This window comes from Astyanax mexicanus, chromosome 7 (genome assembly GCF_023375975.1).
Source record: "Astyanax mexicanus isolate ESR-SI-001 chromosome 7, AstMex3_surface, whole genome shotgun sequence".
Classification (NCBI taxonomy): domain Eukaryota; kingdom Metazoa; phylum Chordata; class Actinopteri; order Characiformes; family Acestrorhamphidae; genus Astyanax; species Astyanax mexicanus.
In genome coordinates this window covers 12585903-12591902 of record NC_064414.1, presented here as the reverse complement: position 1 = coordinate 12591902, position 6000 = coordinate 12585903, and the positions used below count along the sequence as shown (strand labels likewise).

The 6000-nt window shown below is 34.6% G+C and overlaps 1 long non-coding RNA gene across 4 annotated transcripts in view; it reads right to left on the bottom strand.

Annotated features, from left to right (window-relative positions):
• Nucleotides 1-485: 485 nt before the first annotated feature.
• The window catches only part of LOC125802970 (uncharacterized), a 100253-nt gene continuing 94738 nt past the window's right edge, over nucleotides 486-6000 (bottom strand). For 3 of the 4 annotated variants that reach the window (XR_007440016.1, XR_007440017.1, XR_007440015.1), the window contains one exon: nucleotides 4404-4767. This is a non-coding gene — a long non-coding RNA (uncharacterized LOC125802970). Of the gene's footprint in view, nucleotides 941-4403; nucleotides 4768-6000 lie in introns of those variants that run through there. The other variant, XR_007440018.1, reaches the window with a different exon arrangement.

The following is a 6000-nucleotide window of genomic DNA, read 5'->3' as shown; positions in this document are numbered from 1 at the left end:
ATCAAATATATTGTTTATTTCATTGTTATAAATGATAACTCAAAAAATTAACAAAATTATTAAAATGAATTGTTTTAACTAAAGGTCACTACTTTGATTACAATGAATATAATAAATATTTTAAATTTATTTAGAAAAAAACAACAAATCGTTTTTAATCAGTTTAGAAATGGTTTCTGATGGCAATCAAGGGATCCAAATAATCATGCAAAAAATACTATATATGAACAGGTGATACAGACAGACACATTAACTGGATTAGATTTACTCCACCCCTGACTGATCCTTCATCTCACGCTTAATTAATCAATCGATCTATATTTAAATTTGTAATACATTGAGGGTGATCCTCATATACAGTGTAATCAAGCTTTATACAAAAGAAGGAATTGAACATATAATAAATGTAAGAGACATTCGATATTAAGAAAAATGTAGAGTAATATAAGTAAAAAATTATAAAAAAGGAAAACAAATAAGACACACAGTTCACTGTAAGAAACGTTTAATGGGATTACTTAATTTAACACAAGTTAATTGTGTAACATTTATACAAAATTAACTAAATATTAACTGAATGATGATTTCGTATAAAATCCACACTGTTACCTATTTTTTTTAGCAGTAAAACTTACTTCAGCCATTAAATATTGCTAAATAACTCACTAAAATGCACTAAATTTATTGTGCACCCAATATTCTGATGATATATCACCTACACTAAACAGCAGGGACACTAAATGTAAAAGCATTATATAAAAAGTATCTTTCCTATTGGCTAATGGCATCACTTATACGCATAATGTATAATGGGTGTGTCCCACCTACCCTGTCTTACCATCAGTGTGTAGTCTTGCTCACTGGGATTACCTTCCCTCTGGGTGTTCAGCTGTGTTTTGTATGATGGTTGGTTGCATGGCTGCTCTACTGCAGGTACACTCTGAAAAGTGATTCTGTGTTTTAGTCAGGAGAACTAGTATTATCAAACTTATAAAATGAGTTCAGGTAACTTTAACTTGAAAACTTAAAAATGTTTGTTGAGCCAATATTTATTTATACAGATTTCCCATAGGCTCCTGTCATCATATCTTTGCATATTGGGTGTGGCCTCTCCTTTACTTACCATCGTTTTGTTGTTTGTTGCCCAAAGCTACGTTATCCTAGACATGCATTACTGTTATACATGATTCGTGTGGCTGGCCTTAGTGTTGGAGGCTGTAAAAGCAAGTTACTTTTATTACATGTTTGAAATGTCACAGTATGTTGGCATGGAGAATATATATATATATATATATATATATATATATATATATATATATATATATATATATATATATATATGTGTTAAGCACACTGAATTATTTAAGCCCACAATACTTGAAAGAAAACTGTGGAGTTAATTAAACTATTGTTGTGTGAACAAAACTCTTAACTGATTTAAGTTATGGTCAAGCTTTGACTAATGTTATATATTTACAGCCAAAGCTTAATGATTACTTGACTGAGTTAAGTTAAGCCAATTAATTTTTTTTTTCAATGTAATAAAAGCATGTAAACATTTTCTGTGTGTGACTTTGAGATGAGTTAAGGGCGTAAAGGAATGAGAAACAGGTCATCATACTGAATGAATAATAAGATATACCAAACAGAAGAAATGCCTGTTGGCAATCACGTTCCTCTTTCCTTTTCAACTTTTACCTGAATACCCAAAGATACTGTAGCCCTGGTTAAAAAGACTACACCCTGATGGTTTTGTGTAGTGTACAAAAAAAATGTTTATAAACTCAAGTGAGTGCATTTTACTTTTCTTCAAATTGACTGAGTAAATTGTATGAGCTGTTTGTACAATATATAATTTAAAGAACATTGTCTTACTGTCAATTCATAATAACATCGAGACACAATGTACAAACACTGCTAGATTCAGATAATGTAAAATAACAGGGCTTTTAGAACATCAGATCGAATCAGATAAGATTCTATTTAGTTTCCTACACTGAAATTCAGTTCTAAAACTTAAACAAAAAAAGTAAAAAAAAAAAAGCCTGGTTTATGTAAATTTGGATATTCCCTGCATATTCCTCACGTATACTTTCAAACAGAGGTCTTTGAATTGAGTCATCTGATAATAACTGAGTTTAGTCTGTTGCCATTGACCACTTTTTTCTATTGGCTTCTGGCACAATCTTTTTGCATACTGGGTGTGTCTCCCATTTTCTGAATCTCACCATCAGTGTGTAGTCATTACCACCAGGTTACCTAACATATACTAGTGCATCTAAAAAGATAGACTGTTAATAAAACATTACTTTGTTGCTGTATGGATGTATCACACACAGGGTAATCTATTTTAAGCATTTATTTTTTATTATTGATGATTATGGCTTACAGACAATAAAAATCCAAAATTCAGTTTCTCAGAAAATGTGAATATTATATAAGACCAACTGATACTTTTGGCAGTGTGAGCAGTCCTGCTGGAAAATGAAATCCACATCTCTATAAAAGTTGTCAGGAAAGGGAAGCATTAAGGGGCTTAAGATTTCTTTCTTGATAAAACACAGGGGATCAACACCAGCAGATGACATGTCTCTCCAAACCATCACTGATCATCAGTAAATTTTACATTTCATTTGTAAATCAAGGGAGCAGAATCTGGAGGAAGAGTGAAGAGACACACAGTTTAAGCTGCTTAAGGTCTAGTGTGAAGTTTCTACAATCAGTGATGGTTTGGAGAGACATGTCATCTGCTGGTGTTGATCCACTGTGTTTTATTATCAAGTCTAAAATCAGTGCAGTTTTGTTTTCCAACAAAATCTTACAGCACTTCATGCTTCCCTCTGCTGACAACTTTTATAGAGATGAGGATTTCATTTTCCAGCAGGATTTGGCACACTGCCCACACTGTCAAAAGTACCAATTGGTCTTATATAATATTACAATTTTCTGAGATACTGATTTTGGGTTTTTTATTGGCTAGACCACTGTCTGTAATACATCTATACTATTCACATTATAAACTGAGTTACTGAAATAAAGAGGCAATAGAGACAATAATACTTGTTAGTACATTTATTTTGGTTCTATTTTTTTGACAGGCACTATTACTTGTTGATAGTGCTGGACGATATGGCCAAAATTTATATCACGATATATTCCTTAAATTTCGGTCGATACGATATAATTTCGATATCGATATAAATACTTTGAAGGCCTCAGAAAAACTGCTAAGAAGCCCTGCAATCCCTGCAGCACTGCGAATTTAAATTATTATATAACTGTGTATTTGCAGTTTTTGTATGGTTGGCATCAGATACCCTCATTATATGCACATCTATCTATCTATCTATCTATCTATCTATCTATCTATCTATCTATCTATCTATCTATCTATCTATCTATCTATCTATCTATCTATCTATCTATCTATCTATCTATCTATCTATCTATCCATCTATCTATCTAATGGAAATCTGTACCTACTACTGTCTGAAAATTTTATTTAAGTCTTTGAAACCTCCTTTCACAAAAACTTTAATACTTTAGAAATAAAAGTAGTCAAAATAAATCAATGCTCAATATTATTTGCATATAGCAAAATAATAACATGACATCCCTGTCAAACATAAGCCTATATAACTATTACAAATAAAAATAACTTTAAATTACAACAGAGGCAGAGCTTCTTATTCTTTGTGAACAAATTTAACAGATTAAAACAAAAGTGTTTCAACTAGGATATAGAATACAAGAAGCCTTTATATACGTAAAAGCAACAAGATTTTCCCGTCAAATAAACAAACCTACAGGCTCTATCAACTATGAATAACTTAGTTACAACATAAGCTATAAAAGTGCTTCAGTCAGTATAAGAAAATATTGTATGTAGTGGAGTTGCTTGAAGTGGTGGAACAGTTTAGATGTATTAACATTACCGCTGCTGGTCGGCTGCACTCTCCGGCACAATTTGCAGCAAAGCGGCAAGGGAGCGGACCCCCGGCTTCGAGGACCCTCGGCCGAGCGAGCGGACCCGCGGCCGGCCTCGAGGATCCGGGGCCGACCGAACCGAGTCTACCTTAGCCTTGGATCCGCTCGTCCCGGCTTCGTTTGGCTCCAGCGCGAGACATTTTTGCTGCGTAGCGAAGCGGACCCGAGCCTAGCCATTTTAACCTAGCCTTGCCTAGCCTAGCCTATTTGGCTACGTGCCTGTGTGGTTACGTCATCACGCACTGACGTAGCCCAGCTACGGAGGCTGAATGTGTTGAGCTCTGCGGCGAGCTGACGCCAGTAAAAAACGCTTGTCCGTGATTCTAATACATATCGATATACCACAAAACTGATATCACCGTTATTGAAACATTTCTTATCGCAATAAATACCGATATCGAATTATTGTCCAGGCCTACTTGTTGATGCATTGAACAGTAAATGCGTTTATTGTGATTCTGTTTTGTTGGCTGTAAGAGTAAGTGTTATTTTCTGTTGAGAGAGCTGTTAGCTCTGTGCGCTATATTGTTCAGTCTGTTTGTTTATCTGCAATGTAATTAAATGGTAAGGTCTGATTTTGAATATGTTTTATTAATGTGAATTTACACTAGAGCTGTTGGTTCCATATTGTTTCTTATAATAGGCATGTACCTTTTCAAGTGCTTCAGTTGTTGTCTGTTGCTGAAAGTTCACCACTCCATTTTCTCTCCATTCTGTGCGTATAAGGACACACAGGTGCATTATCTCTCTTTCACCAAGCATCAGCAGCCAGCTCCCAACCTGCAGACAAGAGGCAGTGTGCTCAGGATGCTGTGGTTAAAGACCCCAGACAAATGTCTTCCTCTATTGAGTTCATTCACACAAAACTTTCCATAATACAACTCTCTCTTCTGATGTTTATCTCCAAGCCCAATGCACACAGGCAAAAAAAGAGTTTCCTCTCTGTCTCAATGCATGAAGTGGCACACCCCTCAACCCGATAAGACCTCTCACTATAAAGACCTTCAGTGTAGTTTTACAATAGATTTAGAATCTTGTAAATATTAATGTTTTAAAGCCATGCACACACACACATCAACATTTACAATATTCTAAATATAGAAAGAGCTTTTCTAAATAAGCACACAAAGTTAATTTTAACCTTAATTTAAAAAAAAAAACGTGCTGAACCAACTATTTTTTTTTCCACTGAACAAAATCATGAAAACACTGCGTGCCATTGACGTCATAGCATGACTCGATTGTAAAATGACAGGAAATGTAGTAAATTCCTTTTAATGCAGCGCTGCCAGACATAGTTCCCATTTTTGAACCAATCTGAGCTAAATAAATGTAAGGCATGATAACAGCTGAAAAGCTGTACGGCAAAACCTGGAGAGTGTAATTCATGTTTCACCATCAAAGTATAATTTTAACTCAGATTTAAATGGTTTTCAGTGTTGGAGTTATTTAGCAGAGTTAGATATTCTGTGTTGACACAAATATACAAACATACTCCACAGAGATTTAATTAAAATCCGCCTATTTTTTTACTTCTTTGGTTGAAGACGATGATATGGCAGCAGCCTCCTTTAACACAATTATAGCATACATATAAATATAGAATCTAATTAATACATTTAAAGCAACAATTTGCACTCATTTTGTTTGGGTAGAGTTCACCCCAAACATTCAGTAAATAATGCTCTAAAAACAATAAAATGAAGTCTACCAAAGCAGAATTCTCCTATTGGTCCCAGGCAACATAAGTTTGCAAAATGGCGTTTTCTCCCAATCCCTGAATCATCATCAGTGTCATCTTGCCCAATAGGCCTACCCTCCCTTGGGCCCTTAGCTGTAGTATGTTTTGTCTAGTCATGGATTTCTCCACAAAATGTTATAGACTCTAAGAGCAAGTTACTGATTTCTGTACTGCAATGTATGAAAAAGTGCTGGTACTATACTAAGAACTATAAAACAGCATCACTGTGCTGAGTTAAATGACCCATGCTGTGGGAAAACAGACTGGCAGTA